Raw genomic sequence first — 25808 nt, forward strand, 5'->3', positions numbered from 1 at the left:
TTGCATCTACACTAATTCAAAATTATTTTGTGTTTGCTTTCTTTATCGCAAAGCCACACCGGGCTATCTGCTGAGCCCATCGAAGAGAATCGAACCCCTGATTTTAGCGTTGTAAATCCGTAGACTTACCGTTGTACTACGGGGTTATTAATTTGTGAACCCTCGCTAAGATATCAAGGAAGTTAAGGATCAGACAGAAGATTCAATATTGTTTGTCAGTTTGTAAAAAATGTGTACATAGATCATTATTTGAAATAACCGTTACTGTAAAATATATTATTCTTTGTATGTTAAAATATATTTATATCAAATAAGAAAGAAACTATGTGTGTTTTAATTTTGCCGACAAGTATCATAAACTGGATACATACCAACGTTTATTTAACTACTAAATTTAAATTACAATTTAGCCCAGTTTCAATCTATTCGAAATTGTAACACGTAACAATACATATATAATATATACTATTGACTATATAGAGTAGTTGTTATTTTAACATAATCTACACAGCAAAAATGAAAAACGAAAGAGTAATTTTTTTTATTTTTATAAACATACACTTACCAGGTTGACTACAAATGGGAAGATCCCAGAATATTGGGAAAGATGGATGCAAGAACCTACTGACAATATATATATAAACGGAGAGATACAAGAATACTTGGAAAGACAGACTCCAGAGCCACATTGCAATAAATGGGAAGATCTAAGAACACTGGATAAGACAGATGAAAGACCCCCTGACAATAAACGGAAAGATCCAAGAATAGCAGACAAAACAAATGCAAGAACTCACAGACAGTAAATCAAAATATTCTAGAATATTGTAGAAGACTGATGTAAGAATGACTGACAATAAATGGGAAGATACAACAATACTGTAGAAGACTGGTGTAAGAATGACTGACAATAAATGGGAAGATCCAACAATACTGGAGAAGATAGACGTAAGAACCAAGTTACATTAGAATATGAGAACTGAACTAAAATATCACAACTAAAAACGTATGACAACTCCTTCCAAACGCACCCAGAACAGTGCTCTTTTCAAAATTCACTGGAACTAGGGAGAACAATTAAATAAAAAATTAAATTATCAATAGAAAAAATTCAGGCAGTAGTGGTTCAAACATCATAAATACGGTAGAGCTGTAAACCTAAACATTAATTCAAATATCTCAAAATTGTCCTCTCCCTCAAACGTAATGCAGAAAATGTATTGAACAATGAGTTATGTACTGACCCACACGTTTCGTAGTTATTTTCTAATGTGTTTGCTTGCTATGCATATTAATATTCACTGTACAAGATATACAACAGTATTCCTGTAAGCAATAATATTTTCAATCACATTAAACTTTTCTGAAGCTTATTCAAAACTAACCTATGCTGTTTTTCAAAGTAACAACTTTTTATATGTCTATGTTTTATATGTCATGTATAGTTTTCCTCAAATCAAGCAATTCAATTCATTTTCCACACACTAAAATGGTCCGGCATGGCCAGGTGGTTAAGGCGCTTGACTCGTTATCTGGGGGTCGCGGGCTCGAATCTCCATCACACCAAACATGCTCGCCCTTTCAGCCGTGGGGACGATATAATGTTAGAGGCAATCCCATTATTTGTTGTTAAAAGAGTACTCCAAGAGTTGGCGGTGGGTGGTGATGACTAGCTGCCTTCCCTCTAGTTTTACGCTGCTAAATTATGGACAGCTAGCGCAGATAGCCCTTGTGTAGCTATGCGCGAAATTAAAAACAAACAAACCATACACACAAAAAAGAATAAAAATGTTATTGTCCTCAAGAAACAAGCCTTGCTTGAATAAATTGTTATTCACATGACTGGTGAACGGCATCTAATGTCTTATAACCGTGCTATTATAAGGTACGTAAATAAAATTATGTGATGGCTCTGTTAACTTTCAAACTACATTGCTCACTGACCGGATTAATGGACTTACACATTGAAGAACTCTTGAATATAAAAACACAAATAATGCACCTTGAGGGTTATTCCTAGCTTTAGGGAAAACCGCCCGAATTTCTCTAAAAACACTGCAATTTGTCCCTTTAAAAGGCTTATACTGTGCATTCTGAGGGATATAATAATGCTAACAAACGTAAATACTAAAAACAGAAATTTCCAGTTCTAAAAAGTTACAGTAAAATAAAGAAAAATATATAATAATATTTTAACCGTGTTATTCCTGCCAAGCCAATGCCGATTAGAGCTCATCAGACCGCTTGGGATACGATAGACTACTGTGTTGGAATATGCTCTATTTATATGAGGTCATCCCTCAAGAAATGTCCGATTTTAGGTTCAGAAAAAGAGAAAGGATTTCAAACGCTTTTAATGTTATTTAATCAGTAGTGTATGTTCTATTATTCATAAGCTTCTGAATGCCACTTCTGTAAGGTTCTTGGGGTTTGGAGGAAAATAATGTAGAGAGAGAAGTTTGGACATCTTTATGTGTTCCAAGCTCTTTTCCATTAAGACAGTTCTGGAAACTTCGGAATAAATAATAATCAGATGGGACAAGATCTGGAAAATAAGGAGGACGTTGAAGTTTTCCCAGTCTAGCTCTTCAATCTTTACAGATGTGATCCTTGTTGTATGGGGCTGCGCATTATCTTGGTGTAACACAACACCTATACGATTGATCAAAGCAGGCCTCTTTTCTTTCAGTGCAACATTCAAGCGCTCTAACTGTTGACAACAGAAGTCTGATGTAATCGTTACATTGAGTGGCAGCAACTCAAAGTAGATCACACTAACAATATTTCGCCAAACGCTTAACAAAACTTTCCTCGGGTGGAGGTCCATTTTGGGCTGTGCTTTAGCCAGTTTACCTGCATTGAGCCATTGTCTATGGTGCTTAACATTTTTATAATATATCCATTTTTCATCTCCAGTTACTATCCTTTCCAAAAAAAGTGAGTTACGTTGACGAGAGTGTAAAGAAGTGCAAATGCCCACTCTTGCTCTAAGGTTGGCTTCTGTCAAATCGTGGAGGACCCATATTTCAAGTTTTGACACATTTTCAAGCTGTTTTAGATAAACGAACTGTTGAATGGGTTGAATTAAGCTTCTGTGCTAGTTCTTCAATTTTTACAGCACAACCTTCATCAAGTGCAACCAACAGAAGGTCATAATTAAACTCAGCAGGACGACTTGAACGTGGCGCATCAGTTAAGCTGTATTCACCTCATCTAATTTCTGAAACCACCTTCGACATCTTCTTTCATTGAGAGACTCCGCACCATAAACACCTTGAATGTTTCGTGTAGTTTCTGCTGCACTATTGCCTTTTTAAAAAAAATAAAGTTTTATATGCCTAATGTACTCCTCAGACACATCCATGGTTATGAGGGTTGATTTGATTAATGATCTGAAAAATTGGAGTTAGGTTAGTTTTTTTTATATGTCTGAATATTTTTATACATGTCGTACTACATATTTTAGTCATTAAAGCTAGAGAGAAATGATGATGCCCTTTCTGTATTAAATTTTCGGACATTACTTATGGGATGAAACGATATAATCACTTAAAGAAACACAATACTTACTAATGTGTGTGTATTTTCTTTTACAAAACCACATCGGGCTATTTGCTGAGATCACCGAGGAGAATCGAACCCCCTGATTTTACCTTGTAAATCCGTAGACTTACCGAGGTACCAGCGAGGAGCTATTAGTATAAAACAGATGAAGTAAGGGAAGTGTAATGTTCGTTGTCATCTGGGATTTTGTCACCAGTCGTATAAGCCAGAATTTGGGAGAGATTTCTGAAGTAGAATGCTGAAAAAAAACAACAATAACAAAGAATCAGAAAATATTCGATAAATTTAGTTAAAAGTAAAATTATAAGTAATTTCAATATATGTGCATTAATACAAAGGTAAAAAATTTGGAGTTTCATAAGCTTGCACTACATTTATATCAAATGCCACACAATTCCGTGTTTAAAACTTCAAATAGCTTCCTAGATATAATATAATTCATCAGTACTTTGTTAAAGGTATTTTTCACCATTGACAATATATGTTTTTTGAAAAAGCGTTGGTTTATTTAAAGTAAAATCTAGATACTTTGTTACGGAACAATAAATTTCGATGGATTTACAACACCAAAATCAGGGGTTTCGATTCCCCTCGGTGGATACAGCAGATAGTCCGATGTGGCTTTGCTATAAGAAAGACACACGCAAAGACACTCTTTAGTTACAAATACGAGTTGGACTGAAAATGACCAAATATGTGTCCATATACGTTTGTGGTTGTTTCGAAATACTGGGTCTAAATTTATTTTAGATTTCTTTACAAGATTTTGTGTATTAACATACTATTAGCAATGGTTAATATTTATTGTTGAAATAGTGTTATTTTTCTGTTTAAAGTGTATTGAGCATTTAAAATTACGTGATTTGAAATTCATTTTCTATTTAATCTGATCGAAACACGTCTCCATCTTCATACACTTGTGTATATATTTGCGTAATCTTTGACAATAGCATTTAACGCAATGTATAAAAGCAGTTTGTTTTAGTACCTTTGCTGAAAATATTTAATTATAGATAAACTTCTAACTAATTTACATAGAACTGTGTTAGTGCAATAGAAAAAGTTAGTGCAGTAGAAAAAATAATAAACTTCCCTTTCTTTTTTTCTGCAGTTACTGTATTTTCTCATGTGATTCGCAGTGTTTCCTTTTAAGAAAACAGAATCCAGAAAACCATTAATAAAATAACAATTTTTAGCTCACCACCAAGTATAAGTGATCAGCGTTTGTATAATTTTAAAATCAAATAGACAATTAAAACACTACTTAAAAACACTATACGTTTCAATGCCTTCAACGTCGTATTCTGTTGTAACGTACTAGACTAAGTTTTACAATATATATATATATACACATTGCTGGCCAAAATCTTAAGTACAATGAACATAAAGAAAAAATATGCATTTTGCGTTGTTAGACTCAACCACTTATTTGAGTAGAGCTTTGAAAGATGGAAATGAGATAAGGGAAAATAAAAATATAAAAACGTTTTAGCATTTAATAGGGAAAATGTAAACACTATGAAATTAGCCTAAATACTAGCTGGTCAAAAGTTCAAGAACATACCAAAAAGAAGTCCTAAACGGGGTAGGAGATGCCTAACAAGGAGTATCAGTAGTGAGTTGCACGGCCGTCATTGCGAATAACTTCAAACATTCGCTTTGGCATGGTCGACAAAAGCGTTTGCAGAAGGCTGGCTGGAATATTATTCCATGTGGTGAAGATGGCTTCACGAAGATCAGGCACTGTTTGTAATTGACGTCCAGTTCTATAGACTTCTCTTGCCAACCACCCCCAAACATTTTCAATGGGGTTCAGTTCGGGCGAACACGCTGGACGGTCCAAAAGAATCACGTTATTCGCCATGAAAAAGTCCTTTGTCCGGTGGGCATTGGGGATTGCAGCGTTGTCCTGCTGAAAGATCCAATCATTTCAAAAGAAACGAGGACCTTCAGTCAATAAAAATGCTCTTTCCAACATGCCAATGTAGCCAGCTGCTGTTTGACGTCCCTGTATAACCTGAAGCTCCATTGTTCCATGGATAGAAAAAGCACTCCAGATCGTGATGGAACCTTCGCCACTGTGTAATGTAGAAAATGTCTCCGGTTTTATATACTTATCGTACCATTGGAAGCCATCTGGACCATCCAAGTTAACTTTTTCTCATCAGAAACCTTCTTCCACTTTTATACGTCCCATGTTTGGTGCTTCTCAGCAAAGTTTAACCGAGTTGTTTCGTCATGTAGAGGCGTGGCATTTGAAGACGTTTACGGTTTTAAAGCCTTTCTCTCGTAGATGCCGTTTTATTGTTCTTGTACTGCATTCTGCGTCCGTAAAGCCCTTTATCTAGTTCGACGATCAGCTGGTGTCTTACCGGGCAACCTGTCGAATCCGCCTGCTCAACGCTGGCGAAATTTTCTTGGGCTGACCACTTGAAATTCTCGTTCCATATCCCTCAAGGTCTTTTAAGAAATTTGCAACAGCAGTTTTCTACGCCCAATCTCACCAGCGATGGTACGTTGAGAGAGTTTAGTTTGTACTAAATTAAAGACTTGTAGTTTATACCAAATTAAAGTGTAAGGGCTTATGATAAATTAAAGTCTAATAGTCCATACGAAATTAAAATGAAATAGTTGATACTAAATTAAAGTGTAATACTTAATACTAAAATAAAGTGTAATAGTTTGTATTAAATTAAAGTGTAATAGTTTATAGTAAATGAAAGAGTAATACTTAATACTAAAATAAAGTGTAGTAGTTTGTACTAAATTAAAATGTAATAGTATGTACTAAATTAAAGTGTAATAGTTTGTACTAAATTAAAGGAGAGTAGTTTATACTAAATTAAAGTGTAATAGTTTGTACTGAATTATAGGGTAGCAGTTTACACGAAATTAAACTCTAATAGTTTATAGCAAATTAAAGTGTAATAGTTATATTAAATTAAAGGGAATAGTTTATAGTAAATTAAAGTGTTATACTTCGTACTAAATTAAAAGGTAATAGATTATACTATATTGAAGGTCATAGTTTATACTAAATAATGTGTAAGCGTTTATACTAAATTTAAGTGTAATAGTTTATATTTAATTAAAGGGTATTAATTTATGCTAAAGTAAAGTGTAATACTTAATATTAAAATAAAGTGTAATAGTTTATACTAAATTAAAGTGTAACAGTTTGTACTATATTAAAGTTTAATAGTTTATACTAAATTAAAGTGTGATAGTTTGTACTATATTAAAGTTTAATAGTTTATACTAAATTAAAGTGTAATAGTTTGTACTATATTAAAGTTTAATAGTTTGTACTATATTAAAGTTTAATAGTTTGTACTGAATTAAAGTGTAATAGTTTATTCTAAATTTAAGTGTGTTAGTTTATACCAAATTAAAGGGTAATAGTTTATAATAAATTAAAGTATAGTAGTTTATACTAAATTTAAGTGTGTTAGTTTATACCAAATTAAAGGGCAATAGTTTATACTAAATTAAAGTGTAATAGTTTATTTTAAATTAAAGGGAAATTGTTTATACTAAATTAAATACTAATAGTTTGTACTAAATTAAAGACTTGTAGTTTATACCAAATTAAAGTGTAAGGGCTTATGCTAAATTAAAGTCTAATAGTCCATACGAAATTAAAATGAAATAGTTGATACTAAATTAAAGAGTAATACTTAATACTAAAATAAAGTGTAATAGTTTGTATTAAATAAAAAGTGTAATAGTTTATAGTAAATGAAAGTGTAATACTTAATACTAAAATAAAGTGTAGTAGTTTGTACTAAATTAAAGTGTAATAGTTTGTACTAAATTATAGTGTAGCAGTTTACACAAATTAAAGTATAATAGTTTATATTAAATTAAAGGGAAATAGTTTATAGTAAATTAAAGTGTTATACTTCATACTAAATTAAAAGGTAATAGATTATACTATATTCAAAGTTATAGTTTATACTAAATAATGTGTAAGCGTTTATACTAAATTTAAGTGTAATAGTTTATATTTAATTAAAGGGTATTAGTTTACGCTAAAGTAAAGTATAATACTTAATATTAAAATAAAGTGTAATAGTTTGTACTAAATAAAAGTGTAATATTTTGTTCTAAATTAAATTGTATTAGTTTATACTAAATTGAAGTGTGATAGTTTATACTAAATTAAACGGAAATAGTTTATACTAAATTAAGTATAATAGTTTGTATTAAATTAAAGACTTGTAGTTTATACCAAATTAAAGTGTAAGGGTTTATACTAAATTAAATGTAATAGTCAATACCAAATTAAAAGAAAATAGTTTATACTCAAATAAAGTGTAAAATTTTGTAGTAAATTAAAGTGTAATAGTTTGTACTAATTAAATAAGTATTATTTTGAAATAAATTAAAGGATAGTAGTTTATACTAAATTAAAGTATAATAGTTTGCACTAAATTAAAAAAGTTAATAATAAATTAAAGTGTAATAGTTTATAGTAAATGAAAGTGTAATACTTAATACTAAATTAAAGTGCAATAGTTTGTACTAAATTAAAGTGTGATAGTTTGTACTGAATTATAGGGTAGCACTTTATACGAAATTAAACTGTAATAGTTTATAACAAATTTAAGTGTAATAGTTTATATTTAATTAAAGGGTATTAATTTATGCTAAAGTAAAGTGTAATACTTAATATTAAAATAAAGTGTAATATTTTGTTCTAAATTATAGTGTATTAGTTTATACTAAATTGAAGTGTGATAGTTTATACTAATTTAAACGGAAATAGTTTATACTAAATTAAGTATAATAGTTTGTAGTAAATTAAAGACTTGTAGTTTATACCAAATTAAAGTGTAAGGGCTTATACTAAATTAAATGTTATAGTCAATACCAAATTAAAAAGAAATAGTTTATACTCAAATAAAGTGTAAAAGATTGTAGTAAATTAAAGTGTAATAGTTTGTACTAATTAAATAAGTATTATTTTGAAATAAATTAAAGGATAGTAGTTTATACTAAATTAAAGTATAATAGTTTGTACTAAATTAAAAAAAGATAATACTAAATTAAAGTGTAATAGTTTATACTAAATTATGGTATAATACTTAATACAAAAATAAAGTGTAATAGTTTGTACTAAATTAAAGTATTTGAGTTTGTACTAAATTAAAGTGTTTGAGTTTGTAGTAAATTAAAGGATAGTAGTTTATATTAAATTAAAGTGTAATAGTGTTTACTGAATTAAAGTGTAATAGTTTATACTAAATTAAAAACCAATAGTTTATGCTAAATTAAAATTGTAATAGTTTATACTAAATTAAAGTGTAAGAGTTTGTACTAAATTTAAGTGTAATAGTTTTTACTAAATTAAATTTTAATGCTTAATTCTAAAATAAAGTGTAGTAGATTGTACTAAATTAAAGAGTAATAGTTTGTATTAATTAAAGAGTAAGAGTTTGTACTAAATTAAAGTGTAATAGTTTATACTAAATTAAAGGGCAATAGTTTATACTAAATTAAAGTGTAATAGTTTGTACTATATTAAATAGTAATTGTTTGTAGTAAATTAAAGGGTAACAGCTTATACTAAATTAAAGTGTAATATATTAGACTAAATTAAAGTGTAAGATATTAGACTAAATAAAAGTGTAATAGTTTATACTAAATTAAAGTGTAATAGTTTATACTAAATTTAAATGTCATAGTTTATACTAAATTAATGTGTAATACTTAATACTAAAATAAAGTGTAATAGTTTGTACTAAATTAAAGTGTAATAGTTTATTCTTAATTAAAGGGCAATAGTTCGTACTCAATTAAAGTGTAATAGATTATTTTAAATTAAAGTGTATTGCATTATACTAAATTAAAATTAATAGTTTATACTGTATTAAAAAGTAATAATTTATACTAATTTAAAATGTAATAGCTTATACTAAATTTAGTGCTAAAGTTTATACCAAATTAAAGTGTAATAGTTTTTACCAAATTAAAGTGTAATAGTTTATACTAAATTAAAGGGAAATAGTTTATAGTAAATTGAGGGGTAATAATTTATAAGAAATTAAAGAGTTATAGATTATACTAAATTAAAGTGTAATACTTAATACTAAAATAAAGTGTAATAGTTTCTACTAAATTAAATTGTAATAGTTTATACTAAATTAAAGAATTATAGTTTATACTAAATTAAAGAATTATAGTTTATACTAAATTAAATTATATTATTTTATACTAAATCAAAGGGTACTAGTTTATACAGAAGTTAAAATTTAATACTTTATATTAAATTAAAGGGTAATTGATTATACTAAATTAAAATGTAATACATTACACTAAATTAAAGTGTAATAGTTTATAATAAATTAGAGGGCAATAGTTCATACTAAATTAAAGTGTAATAGTTCATAAATATTAAAATGTAATAGTTTATACTAAATTAAAGTGTAATAGTTTATGTTAATATAAAATGTAATAGTTTGTACTAAATTACAGGATAATAGATTATACAAATTAAAGTGTCATAGTTTGTACTTAATTAGGGTGTTATAGTTTATACTAAATTAGAGTTCAATAGCTTATACTAAATTAAGTGTTATAGTTTATACTAAATTAAAAAGTAATAGTTTCTCTAAATTAAAATGTAATAGTTTGTACTAAATTAAAGGGTAATAGTTTCTCTAAATTAAAATGTAATAGTTCATAGTAAATTAAAGGGTAATAGTTTATACTAATTTAAAACGTAATAGCTTATACTAGTTTTACGTGTGAAAGATTATACTAAATTAAATAAGTATTTTTTTCTCATATCAAAGCCACAAAGTGCTATATTCCGAGGCCGGCGATGAAAATGGAAGACCTGATTTTAGCGTTGCAAATCCGTGCACAAACTGCTGTACTACCGGAGGGCAATAGTTTATATTAAATTAAAGGCTAATAGTTTTAGCTAATATAAAAGTGTGATAGTTTATACTAAATTAAAGTGTAATAGTTTATACTAAATTAAAGTGTAATAGTTTATACTAAATTAAAGGGTAATGATTAATTCTAAATTAAAGTTTAATTGTTTATACTATATTAAAGTGTAATACTTTATACTAAATTAAAGTGTAATAGTTTACACTAAATTAAAGGGTAATGGTTTATACTAAATTAAAAAGTAGTAGTTTACACGAAATTAAATTGTAATAGTTTATACCAAATTAAAGTGCAATAGTTTATACTAAATTAAAGGAAAATAGTTGAGAGTAAATTAAAGTGTTATTGTTTATACTAAATTCTAGGGTAATAGTTTATACTAAAAAAAAGTAATAGTGTATACTAAATTAAAGTGTTATAGCTTATACTAAATTTAAGTGTAATACTTTGTACTAAATTAAAGGTGTAATAGTTTATACTAAATTAGAAGTCAATTGTTTGTACTAAATTAAAGGATAATAGTTTATACTAAATTAAAATGTAATACTTTATATTAATTGAAAATAATAGATTATACTAAATGAAAGGGTAATAGTTTATACTAAATTTAAGTGTCATAGTTTATCCTAAATTAAAGGGTAATAGTTAATACTAAAATAAAGTGTAATAGTTTGTACTATATTAAAGTGTAATGGTTTATTCTAAATTAAAGAGCAATAGTTTATACTAAATTTAAGTGTAATAGATTATTTTAAATTAAAATGTAATGCTCTATACTATATTAAAATGTAATAGTTTATTCTACATTAAAGGGCAATAGTTCATACTAAATTTAAGTGTAATAGATTATTTTAAATTAAAACTGTAATGCATTATACTAAATTAAAATGTAATACTTTATTGTACATTAAACGGCAATAGTTCATACTAAATTTAAGTGTAATAGATTATTTTAAATTAAAATGTAACAGTTTATACTAAATGAAAAATTAATAGTTTATACTATATTAAAAAGTAATAGTTTATACTAAATTAAATAGAATAGCTTAGACTAAATACGATGTTAAAGTTTATACTAAATTAAAGTGTAATATTTTATACTAAATTGAAATGTAGTAGTTTATGCAACATTAAATGTAATAGTTTATACAAAATTAAAAGGTAATAGTTTGTACTAAATAAAAAAGTGATAATTTGTACTGAATTAAAGTGAAATAGTTCATAGTAAATTAAAGGGTAATAGTTTATACTAATTTTAAATGTAATAGTTTACAGTAAATTAAAGTTTACTAGTTAATACAAATTAAAGTGTAATAGTTTGTACTAACTTAAAGGGTAGTAGTTTACAAGAAATTAAACTGTAATAGTTTATATTAAATTTAAGTGTAATAGTTTATACTTAATTAAAGGGTATAAATTTATGCTAAATTAAAGTGTAATAGTTTGTACTAAATTAAAGTGTAATAGTTTATACTAAATTAAAGTGTAAGAGTTTATACTAAATTTAAGTGTTGTAGTTTATACAAAATTAAAATGTAATACTTTATATTAAATTAAAGGGTAATAGATTATACTAAATTAAAGTGTAATAGATGATACTAAATTTACGTGTAAAGATTATACTAAATTAAAGGTTATAGCTTATACTAAATTTAAAAGTAAAAGTTTATAGTAAATTAAAGGATAATAGTTTATACTAAATTAAAGTGTAATAGTTTATACAAAATTAAATGTAATAGTTTATACTAAATTAAAATGTAATAGTTTGTACTAAATTAAAATGTAATAGTTTGTACTAAATTAAAGAGTGATAATTTGTACTGAATTAAAGTGAAATAGTACATAGTAAATTAAAGGGAAATAGTTTATACTAATTCAAGTGTAATAGTTTACACTCAATTAAAGTTTAATAGTTTATACAAATTAAAAAATAGTAGTTTACACGAAATTAAACAGTAATAGTTTATAGCAAATTAAAGTGTAATAGTTTATAGCAAATTAAAGTGTAATAGTTTATATTAAATTAAAGGGAAATAGTTTATAGTAAATTAAAGAGTAAATACTTCATACTAAATTAAAAGGTTATGAATTATACTAAATTAAAAAAATAATAGTTTATACTAAATTAAAAAGGAATAGTTTATACTAAATTAAAGAGTAATAATTTATACTAAATTAAAGGGTAGTAGTTTACGCGAAATTAAACTGTAATAGTTTATACCAAATTAAAGTTTAATAGTTTATACTAAATTAAAGGACAATAGTTTATACTAAATTAAAGTGTAATACTTTATACTAAATTAAAAGGTAATAGATTATACTAAATTAAAGGGTAATAGTTTATACTAAATTAAAATGTAATATTTTACACTAACTTAAAAGGTGATAGATTATACAAAATTAAGGGGTAGTAGTTTACACAATATTATACTGTTATAGCTTATACCAAATTAAAGTGTAATAATTTACACTAAATTAAAGGGTAATAGTTTATACTAAATTAAAGTGTAATAGTTTATACTAAATTAAAGGGTAATAGTTTATACTAAATTAAAGGGTAATAGTTTATACTAAATAACAATGTTATACATTATACTAAAATAAAGTGTAATAGTTTGTACTAAATAAAATTGTAATAGTTTTTACTAAATTAGAGGCCAATTGTTTATACTACATTAAAGTGTAATAATTTACACTAAATTAAAGGGTAATAGTTTATACTAAATTAAAGTGTAAAAGTTTATGCTATATTTATGTGTAATAGTTTATACTAAATTAAAGGGTAATAGTTTATACTAAATAAAAATGTTATACATTATACTAAAATAAAGTCTAATAGTTTGTCCTAAATAAAATTGTAATAGTTTTTTCTAAATTAGAGGCCAATGGTTTATACTACATTAAAGTATAATAGTTTACACTAAATTAAAGGATAATAGTTTATACTAAATTAAAGGGTTATAATTTATACTAAATAAAAGAGTCATTGTTTAAACTAAATTCAAGAGTAATAGTTTACACCAAATTAAACAGTGATAGTTTATACTAAATTAAAGTGTAATAGCTTGTACTGAATTAAAGGATAGTATATTATGTTTAATGAAAGTGTAATAATTTATACTAAATCAAAGTGTAATAGTTTATACAAAATTAAAATGTAATACTTTAGATTAAATTAGAGGGTAATAGATTATACTAAATTTACGTGTAAAAGATTATACTAAATTAAAGGTAATAGCTTATACTAAATTTAAGTGTAAAAGTTTATACTAAATTAAAGTGTAATACATTATACTAAATTAAAGTGTAATAGTTTATGCTAAAATAAAATTTAATTGTTTGTATTAAATAACAGGATAATAGTTTATACAAATTAGTGTCATAGTTTGTACTTAATTAGGGTGTTATAGTTTATACTAAATTAAAGGGTAATAGTTTATACTAAATTGAAAAGTAATAGTTTGTACTAAATTAAAATGTAATTGTTTGTACTAAATTAAAAAGTGATAGTTTGTACTGAATTAAAGTGAAATAGTTCATAGTATATTCAAGAATAATAGTTTATACTAATTTAAAGTGTAATAGTTTATACTAATTTTACGTATTAAAGTTTATAGTAAATTAATAGGTAATAGTTTATACTAAATTAAAGTGTAATAGTTTATACTAAATTAAAGTGTAATAGTTTATAATAAATAAGAGAGCAATAGTTTATACTAAATTAAAATGTAATAGTTTATATAAATTAAAATGTAATAGTTTATACGAAATCAAAGTGTAATAGTTTATATTAAATTAAATGATATTTAAAGTGTAATAGTTTATACAAATTAATGTGTAATAGTTTATACTAAATTAAAGTTTAATAGTTTATACAAATTAAAAGGTAGTAGTTTACACGAAATTAAACAGTAATAGTTTATAGCAAATTAAAGTGTAATAGTTTATATTAAATTAAAGGGAAATAGTTTATAGTAAATTAAAGAGTAAATACTTTATACTAAATTAAAAGGTTATAGTTTATACTAAATTAAAAAATAATAGTTTATACTAAATTAAAAATAGGTAATAGTTTATACTAAATTAAAGATTAATAATTTATACTAAATTAAAGGGTATACTAAATTAAAGTAGTTTATACTGAAATTAAATTAAAGTGTAATAGTTTATACCAAATTAAAGTTTAATAGTTTATACTAAATTAAAGGACAATAGTTTATACTAAATTAAAAGGTAATAGTTTATACTAAATTAAAGGTAATAGTTTATACTAAATTAAAATGTAATAGTTTATACTAAAAATTAAAAGGTGATAGTTTATACTAAAATTAAAGGGTAATAGTTTATACAAATTAAAGTGTTAATAGTTTGTACTAAATTAAAGTGTAATAATTTATACTAAATTAAAGGGTAATAGTTTATACTAAATTAAAGTGTAATAGTTTATACTAAATTTAAGTGTAATAGTTTATACTAAATTAAAGGGTAATAGTTTATACTAAATAAAATGTTATACATTATACTAAAATAAAGTGTAATAGTTTATACTAAATTAAAAGTGTAATAGTTTTATACTAAATTAAAGGCCAATAGTTTATACTAAATTAAAGTGTAATAGTTTATACTAAATTAAAGGGTAATAGTTTATACTAAATTAAAGTGTAATAGTTTATACTAAATTAAAGTGTAATAGTTTATACTAAATTAAAGGGTAATAGTTTATACTAAATTAAAATGTTATAAATTTATACTAAAATAAAGTCTAATAGTTTGTCCTAAATTAAATTGTAATAGTTTTTACTAAATTAAAGGTAATGGTTTATACTTTATACAAATTAAAGTATAATAGTTTATACTAAATTAAAGGGTAATAGTTTATACTAAATTAAAGTGTAATAGTTTATACTAAATTAAAGAGTAATAGTTTATACTAAATTAAAGTGTAATAGTTTATACCAAATTAAACAGTAATAGTTTATACTAAATTAAAGTGTAATAGTTTATACTAAATTAAAGTACTAGATATTATTAAAGGATAGTATATTATTTTAATAAATTAAAGTGTAATAATTTATACTAAATTAAAGTGTAATAGTTTATACTAAATTAAAATGTAATAGTTTATACTAAATTAAAGGGTAATAGTTTATACTAAATTTAAGTGTAAAAGATTATACTAAATTAAAGGTAATAGTTTATACTAAATTTAAGTGTAATAGTTTATACTAAATTAAAGTGTAATAGTTTATACTAAATTAAAGTGTAATAGTTTATACTAAAATAAAGTGTAATAGTTTGTATTAAATTACAGGATAGTAGTTTATACAAATTAAAGTGTAATAGTTTGTACTAAATTAAAGTGTAATAGTTTATACTAAATTAAAGGGTAATAGTTTATACTAAATTAAAGTGTAATAGTTTATACTAAATTAAAATGTAATAGTTTATACTAAATTAAAGTGAATAGTTTATACTAAATTAAAGTGAAATAGTTCATAGTATATTCAAGAATAATAGTTTATACTAATTTAAAGTGTAATAGTTTATACTAATTTTACGTATTAAAGTTTATAGTAAATTAATAGGTAATAGTTTATACTAAATTAAAGTGTAATAGTTTATACTAAATTAAAGTGTAATAGTTTATACTAAATTAAAGAGTAATAGTTTATACTAAATTAAAATGTAATAGTTTATATAAATTAAAATGTAATAGTTTATACTAAATTAAAGTGTAATAGTTTATATTAAATTAAATGATATTTAAAGTGTAATAGTTTATACTAAATTAAAGTGTAATAGTTTATACTAAATTAAAGTTTAATAGTTTATACAAATTATACTAAATTAAAGGTAATAGTTTACACTAAATTAAACTGTAATAGTTTATAGCAAATTAAAGTGTAATAGTTTATATTAAATTAAAGGGAAATAGTTTATAGTAAATTAAAGAGTAAATACTTCATACTAAATTAAAAGGTTATGAATTATACTAAATTAAAAAAATAATAGTTTATACTAAATTAAAAAGGAATAGTTTATACTAAATTAAAGATTAATAATTTATACTAAATTAAAGGGTAATAGTTTACTAAATAAATTAAAGTGTAATAGTTTATACTAAATTAAAGTTTAATAGTTTATACTAAATTAAAGGACAATAGTTTATACTAAATTAAAAGGTAATAGATTATACTAAATTAAAGGCTAATAGTTTATACTAAATTAAAATGTAATATTTTATACTAAATTAAAAGGTAATAGATTATACAAAATTAAAGGGTAATAGTTTACACAAAATTAAAGTGTAATAGCTTATACTAAATTTAAGTGTAAAAGTTTATACTAAATTAAAGTGTAATACATTATACTAAATTAAAGTGTAATAGTTTATGCTAAAATAAAATTTAATTGTTTGTATTAAATTACAGGATAATAGTTTATACAAATTAGTGTCATAGTTTGTACTTAATTAGGGTGTTATAGTTTATACTAAATTAAAGGGTAATAGTTTATACTAAATTGAAAAGTAATAGTTTGTACTAAATTAAAATGTAATTGTTTGTACTAAATTAAAAAGTGATAGTTTGTACTGAATTAAAGTGAAATAGTTCATAGTAAATTAAAGGTAATAGTTTATTTTAATTTAAAACGTAATAGCTTATAATAATTTTACGTGTAAAAGATTACACTAAATTAAATAAGTTTTTATTCTTATATCAAAGCCACAAAGGGCTATCTTCCCCAACTAGCGATGAAAATGGAAGACCTGATTTTATAGTTGTAAATCCGTGCACACACTGCTGTACAAGCGGAGGGCAATAGTTTATACTAAATTAAAGGCTAATAGTTTTTGCTAATATAAAAGTGTGATACTTTATACTAAATTAAAGGCTAATAGTTTTTGCTAATATAAACGTGTGAAAGTTTAAACTAAATTAAAGTGAAGTACTTTATACTAAATTAAAGTGTATTAGTTTGTACTATATTAAATAGTAATATTTTGTAGTAAATTAAAGGGTAATACTTTATACTAATTTAAAGTGCAATAGATTACACTAAATTAAAGTGTAATAGTTTATACTAAATTAAAGGGTAATGATTAATTATAAATTAAAGTTTAATAGTTTATACTAAATTAAAGTGCAATAGTTTATACTAATTTAAAGTGTAATAATTTATACTAAATTAAAGGGTAGTACTTTACACGAAATTAAAGTGTAATAGTTTATACCAAATTAAAGGGAAATAGTTTATAGTAAATTAAAATGTAATACTTTATAGTAAATTAAAAGATAATAAATTATACTAAATAAAAGGCTAATAGTTTATACTAAGTTAAAGTTTTATTGCTTATACTAAATTAAAGTTTTATTGTTTATACTAAATTAAAGTGTAATAGTTTATAATAAATAAGAGAGCAATAGTTTATACTAAATTAAAATGTAATAGTTTATATAAATTAAAATGTAATAGTTTATACGAAATCAAAGTGTAATAGTTTATATTAAATTAAATGATATTTAAAGTGTAATAGTTTATACAAATTTATGTGTAATAGTTTACACTCAATTAAAGTTTAATAGTTTATACAAATTAAAAGGTAGTAGTTTACACGAAATTAAACTGTAATAGTTTATAGCAAATTAAAGTGTAATAGTTTATATTAAATTAAAGGGAAATTGTTTATAGTAAATTAAAGAGTAAATACTTCATACTAAATTAAAAGGTTATGAATTATACTAAATTAAAAAAATAATAGTTTATACTAAATTAAAAAGGAATAGTTTATACTAAATTAAAGATTAATAATTTATACTAAATTAAAGGGTAGTAGTTTACGCGAAATTAAACTGTAATAGTTTATACCAAATTAAAGTTTAATAGTTTATACTAAATTAAAGGACAATAGTTTATACTAAATTAAAGTGTAATACTTTATACTAAATTAAAGGTAATAGTTTATACTAAATTAAAAGGTAATAGATTATACTAAATTAAAGGGTAATGTAATACTAAATTAAAGTTTATACTAAATTAAAAGGTAATAGTTTATACAAAATTAAAGTTAGTTTATACTAAATTAAAGTGTTATAGTTTATACTAAATTAAAGTGTAATAATTTATACTAAATTAAAGGGTAATAGTTTATACTAAATTAAAGTGTAATAGTTTATACTAAATTTATGTGTAATAGTTTATACTAAATTAAAGGGTAATAGTTTATACTAAATTAAAGTGTAATAGTTTATACTAAATTAAAGGTAATAGTTTATACTAAATTAAAGTGTTATACTTAAAAATTAAAGTGTAATAGTTTGTACTAAATTAAAGTGTAATAGTTTTACTAAATTAAAGGCCAATTGTTTATACTACATTAAAGTGTAATAATTTACACTAAATTAAAGGGTAATAGTTTATACTAAATTAAAGTGTAAAAGTTTATGCTATATTTATGTGTAATAGTTTATACTAAATTAAAGGGTAATAGTTTATACTAAATAAAAATGTTATACTTTATACTAAAATAAAGTGTAATAGTTTGTCCTAAATAAAATTGTAATAGTTTTTAAATTTCTAAATTAGAGGCCAATGGTTTATACTACATTAAAGTATAATAGTTTACACTAAATTAAAGGATAATAGTTTATACTAAATTAAAGGGTTATAATTTATACTAAATTAAAGAGTAATTGTTTATACTAAATTAAAGTAATAGTTTAGTACCAAATTAAACAGTGATAGTTTATACTAAATTAAAGTGTAATAGTTTATACTAAATTAAAGGATAGTATATTATGTTTAATGAAAGTGTAATAATTTATACTAAATCAAAGTGTAATAGTTTATACTAAATTAAAATGTAATACTTTATATTAAATTAAAGGGTAATAGTTTATACTAAATTAAAGTGTAATAGTTTATACTAAATTAAAGGTAATAGTTTATACTAAATTAAAGTGTAATAGTTTATACTAAATTAAAGTGTAATAGTTATACTAAATTAAAGTGTAATAGTTTATGCTAAAAATAAAATTTAATTGTTTGTATTAAATTAAAGGATAATAGTTTATACAAATTAAAGTGTAATAGTTTGTACTTAATTAAAGGGTAATAGTTTATACTAAATTAAAGTGTAATGGTTTATACTAAATTAAAAGATAATAGTTTATACTAAATTAAAAAGTAATAGTTTATACTAAATTAAAAAGTAATAGTTTATACTAAATTAAAGTGTAATAGTTTACTACTAAATTAAAATTAAAGTGTAATAGTTTATACTAAATTAAAGTGTAATAGTTTATAGTAAATTAAAGGTAATAGTTTATACTAATTTAAAACGTAATAGCTTATACTAATTTTAATGTAATAGTTTATACTAAATTAAATAATAGTTTATACTTATTCTTATATCAAAGCCACAAAGGGTTTATACTATATTCCCCAACTAGCGATGAAAATGGAAGACCTGATTTTATAGTTGTAAAATCCGTGCACAAACTGCTGTACAAAATTAAGGGCAATAGTTTATACTAAATTAAAGGCTAATAGTAAATATAAAAGTGTAATAGTTTATACTAAATTAAAGGCTAATAGTTTATAATATAAATTAAAGTTTAAACTAAATTAAAGTTACTATACTAAATTAAAGTGTAATAGTTTGTACTAAATTAAATAGTAATAGTTTGTACTAAATTAAAGGGTAATACTTTATACTAATTTAAAGTGCAATAGTTTAGTTTACTAAATTAAAGTGTAATAGTTTATACTAAATTAAAGGGTAATAGTTAATTATAAATTAAAGTTTAATAGTTTATACTAAATTAAAGTGTAATAGTTTATACTAAATTAAAGTGTAATAGTTTATACTAAATTAAAGGGTAATAGTTTATACTAAATTAAAGTGTAATAGTTTATACCAAATTAAAGGTAAATAGTTTATAGTAAATTAAAATGTAATAGTTTATACTAAATTAAAAGATAATAAATTATACTAAATAAAAAGCTAATAGTTTATACTAAATTAAAGTTTAATAGTTTATACTAAATTAAAGTTTTATAGTTTATACTAAATTAAAGTGTAATAGTTTATACTAAATTAAAGTGTAATAGTTTATACTAAATTAAAATGTAATAGTTTATATAAATTAAAATGTAATAGTTTATACTAAATCAAAGTGTAATAGTTTATACTAAATTAAAATAGTTTATAAATTAAAGTGTAATAGTTTATACTAAATTAAAGTGTAATAGTTTATACTAAATTAAAGTTTAATAGTTTATACAAATTAAAAGGTAATAGTTTATACTAAATTAAAGTGTAATAGTTTATAGTTTATACAAATTAAAGTGTAATAGTTTATATTAAATTAAAGGGTAATAGTTTATACTAAATTAAAGAGTAAATACTTTTAACTAAATTAAAAGGTTATACTAATTAAACTAAATTAAAAAAACTAAATAATAGTTTATACTAAATTAAAAGGTAATAGTTTATACTAAATTAAAGTGTAATAATTTATACTAAATTAAAGGGTAATAGTTTATACTAAATTAAAGTGTAATAGTTTATACTAAATTAAAGTGTAATAGTTTATACTAAATTAAAGGACAATAGTTTATACTAAATTAAAGTGTAATAGTTTATACTAAATTAAAGTGTAATAGTTTATACTAAATTAAAGGGTAATAGTTTATACTAAATTAAAGTGTAATAGTTTATACTAAATTTAAGTGATAATACTAAAAATAAGGGTAATAGTTTATACTAAATTAAAGTGTAAATTAAAGTGTAATAGTTTATACTAAATTAAAAATAGTTTATACTAAATTAAAGTGTAATAGTTTATACTAAATAAAGTTAATATATACTAAATTAATAGTTTATACTAAATTAAAGTGTAATAGTTTATACTAAATTAAAGTGTAATAGTTTATAATAATTAAAGGGAAATAGTTTATACTAAATTAAAGTGTAAGAGTTTACACTAAATATAAGGGTAATAGTTTATACTAAATTAAAGTAATAGTTATAATAGTTTATACTAAATTAAAAATAGTTTATACTAAATTAAAGTGTAATAGTTTATACTAAATTAAAGTGTAATAGTTTATACTAAATTAAAATTAAAGTTAATAGTTTATACTAAATTAAAGTGTAATAGTTTATACTAAATTAAAGTGTAATACTTTATACTAAATTAAAGTGTAATAGTTTATACTAAATTAAAGTGTAATAGTTTATACTAAATTAAAGTAATAATAGTAATAGTTTAATAAAGTTTATACTAAATTAAAGTGTAGTAGTTTATACTAAATTAAAGTTAAATTAAATAATAGTTTATACTAAATTAAAGTGTAATAGTTTATAGTAAACTAGAGGGTAATAATTTATACTAAATTAGAGTGTAATAGTTTATACTAAATTAAAGTAGTTTATAAATTAAAGTAATAGTTTAGTTTATACTAAATTAAAGTGTAATAGTTTATACTTAAATTAAAGTGTAATAGTTTATACTAAATTAAAGTGTAATAGTTTATACTAAATTAAAGTGTAATAAAGGTTTTATACTAAATTAAAGTGTAATAGTTTATACTAAATTAAAGGTAATAGTTTATACTAAATTAAAGGGTAATAGTTTATACTAATTTTATGTAATAGTTTGTACTAAATTAAAGTTTATAGTTTAAAAATTAAAGTGTAATAGTTTATACTAAATTAAAGTGTAATTGTTTATACTAAATTAATGTGTAATAGTTTGTACTAAATTAAAGGATAATAGTTTATACTAAATTAAAGGTTAATATTTATACTAAATTAAAGTGTAATAGTTTATACTAAATTAAAGTGTAATAGTTTATACTAAATTAAAGTGTAATAGTTTATACTAAATTAAAGGGTAATAGTTTATACTAAATTAAAGTGTAATAGTTTATACTAAATTAAAGTGTAATAGTTTATTTATACTAAATTAAAGTGTAATAGTTTATACTAAATTAAAGTGTAATAGTTTATACTAAATTAAAGTTTATAATAAAGTTTAATAGTAAATACTAAATTAAAGTGTAATAGTTTATACTAAATTAAAGGATAATAGTTTATACTAAATTAAAGTGTAATAGTTTATACTAAATTAAAGTGTAATAGTTTATACTAAATTAAAGTTTATAATAAATTTATACTAAAAATAAAGTGTAATAGTTTATACTAAAATTAAAGTGTAATAGTTTATACTAAATTAAAGTGTAATAGTTTAATAGTTTATACTAAATAAAATGTAATAATACTAAATTAAAGTGTAATAGTTTATACTAAATTAAAGTGTAATAGTTTATACTAAATTAAAGTGTTTAATAGTTTTAATATATACTAAATTAAAGTGTTAATACTAAATTAAAGTGTAATAGTTTATACTAAATTAAAGTTTATACTAATAGTTTATATACTAAATTAAAGTGTAATAGTTTATACTAAATTAAAGTGTAATAGTTTATACTAAATTAAAGTGTAATAGTTTATACTAAATTAAAGTGTAATAGTTTATACTAAATTAAAGTGTAATAGTTTATACTAAATTAAAGTGTAATAGTTTATACTAAATTAAAGGGTAATAGTTTATACTAAAGTTTATACTAAATTAAATTAATAGTTTAACTAAATTAAAGTTTTATACTAAATTAAAGGGTAATAGTTTATACTAAATTAAAGTGTAATAGTTTATACTAAATTAAAGTAATAGTTTATACTAAATTAAAGTAATAGTTTATACTAAATTAAAGTGTAATTGTTTATACTAAATTAAAAGTGTAATAGTTTATAATAAATTAAAGGGTAATAGTTTATACTAAATTAAAGTGTAATAATAAATTAAAAATTAAAGGTAATAGTTTATACTAAATTAAAGTGTAATAGTTTATACTAAATTAAAGTGTAATAGTTTATACTAAATTAAAGTGTAATAGTTTATACTAAATTAAAGGTAATAGTTTATACTAAATTAAGGTGTAATAATACTAAATTAAATGTAATAGTAATAGTTTATACTAAATTAAAGTGTAATAGTTTATACTAAATTAAAGGGTAATAGTTTATACTAAATTAAAGGGTTTAATAAATAAAATTGTTTATACTAAATTAAAGTGTAATATAGTTTATACTAAATTAAAGTGTAATAGTTTTTATACTAAATTAAAGTGTAATAGTTTATACTAAATTAAAGTGTAATAGTTTATACTAAATTAAAGTGACTAATAGTTTATACTAAATTAAAGTGTAATAGTTTATACTAAATTAAAGTGTAATAGTTATAAGTTTATACTAAATTAAAAAAGTGTAATAGTTTATACTAAATTTCAAAAAGTAATAGTTTATACTAAATACTAAAAAATTAATAGTTTATACTAAATTAAAGTTTAACTAAATTAAAGTGTAATATTTATACTAAATTAAAGTGTAATAGTTTATTAAAAATTAAATTATACTAAATTAAAGTTATAGTTTATACTAAATTAAAGTGTAATAGTTTATACTAAATTAAAGTGTAATAGTTTATACTAAATTAAAGTGTAATAGTTTATACTAAATTAAAGTGTAATAGTTTATACTAAATTAAAGTGTAATAGTTTATACTAAATTAAAATGTAATAGTTTATACTAAATTAAAGTTTAATAGTTTATACTTAAATTAAAGTTTATACTAAATTAAAAGTTAGTTTATACTAAATTAAAGTAATAGTTTATACTAAATTAAAGTGTAATAGTTTATACTAAATTAAAGTGTAATAGTTTATACTAAATTAAAGTAATAATTTATACTAAATTAAAGTGTAATAGTTTATAAATTAAAGTTTTATACTAAATACTAGTTTATACTAAATTAAAGTGTAATAATACTTTAAGTACTAAATTAAAGTGTAATAGTTTATACTAAATTAAAGTGTAATAGTTTATACTAAATTAAAGTGTAATAGTTTATATACTAAATTAAAGTAATAGTTTATACTAAATTAAAGTAATAGTTTATACTAAATTAAAGTGTAATAGTTTAAAATTAAAGTTTATACTAAATTAAAGTGTAATAGTTTATACTAAATTAAAGGATAATAGTTTATACTAAATTAAAGTGTAATAGTTTATACTAAATTAAAGTGTAATAGTTTATACTAAATTAAAGTGTAATAGTTTATACTAAATTAAAGTGTAATAGTTTATACTAAATTAAAGTGTAATAGTTTATACTAAATTAAAGTAATAGTAATAGTTTATACTAAAATTAAAGTGTAATAGTTTGTACTAAATTAAAGTGTAATAGTTTATACTAAATTAAAGTGTAATAGTTTATACTAAATTAAAGTGTAATAGTTTATACTAAATTAAAGTGTAATAGTTTATACTAAATTAAAGTGTAATAGTTTATACTAAATTAAATTAAAGTGTAATAGTTTATACTAAATTAAAAAATGTAATAGTTTATACTAAATTAAAGTGTAATAGTTTATACTAAATTAAAGTGTAATAGTTTATACTAAATTAAAGTGTAATAGTTTATACTAAATTAAAGTGTAATAGTTTATACTAAATTAAAGTGTAATAGTTTATACTAAATTAAAGTGTAATAGTTTATACTAAATTAAAAATTAAAGTAATAGTTATATAAATTAAATTAAAATTAAAGTGTAATAGTTTATACTAAATTAAAAAAGTGTAATAGTTTATACTAAATTAAAGTGTAATAGTTTATACTAAATTAAAGTGTAATAGTTTATACTAAATTAAAGTGTAATAGTTTATACTAAATTAAAGTGTAATAGTTTATACTAAATTAAAATTGTATTAGTTTATACTAAATTAAAGTGTAATAGTTTATACTAAATTAAAGTGTAATAGTTTATACTAAATTAAAGTGTAATAGTTTATACTAAATTAAAGTGTAATAGTTTATACTAAATTAAAGTGTAATAGTTTATACTAAATTAAAGTGTTATAGTTTATACTAAATTAAAGTGTAATAGTATACTAAATTTATACTTAAATTAAAAGTGTAATAGTTTATACTAAATTAAAGTAATAGTAATAAATTAAAGTTTAATAAATTAAAGTGTAATAGTTTATACTAAATTAAAGTGTAATAGTTTATACTAAATTAAAGTGTAATAGTTTATACTAAATTAAAGTGTAATAGTTTATACTAAATTAAAGTGTAATATACTAAATTAAAGAGTAATAGTTTATACTAAATTAAAGTGTAATAGTTTATACTAAATTAAAGTGTAATAGTTTATACTAAATTAAAGTAATAGTAATAGTTTATACTAAATTAAAAGTGTAATAGTTTATACTAAAT

General features: G+C 21.8%; 1 pseudogene across 1 annotated transcript in view; it reads right to left on the minus strand.

Moving 5' to 3' along the window:
• Nucleotides 1-3044: 3044 nt before the first annotated feature.
• The window catches only part of LOC143247912 (serine/threonine-protein kinase 16-like), a 65425-nt pseudogene continuing 42661 nt past the window's right edge, over nt 3045-25808 (minus strand). The window contains exons 7-8 of the transcript XR_013026742.1: nt 3675-3802; nt 3045-3174 (exon numbers count right to left, since the gene is read on the minus strand). The product of XR_013026742.1 is annotated as a serine/threonine-protein kinase 16-like (transcript). The remainder of the gene's footprint in view (nt 3175-3674; nt 3803-25808) is intronic.

Source organism: Tachypleus tridentatus, chromosome 3 (assembly GCF_004210375.1).
Source record: "Tachypleus tridentatus isolate NWPU-2018 chromosome 3, ASM421037v1, whole genome shotgun sequence".
Classification (NCBI taxonomy): domain Eukaryota; kingdom Metazoa; phylum Arthropoda; class Merostomata; order Xiphosura; family Limulidae; genus Tachypleus; species Tachypleus tridentatus.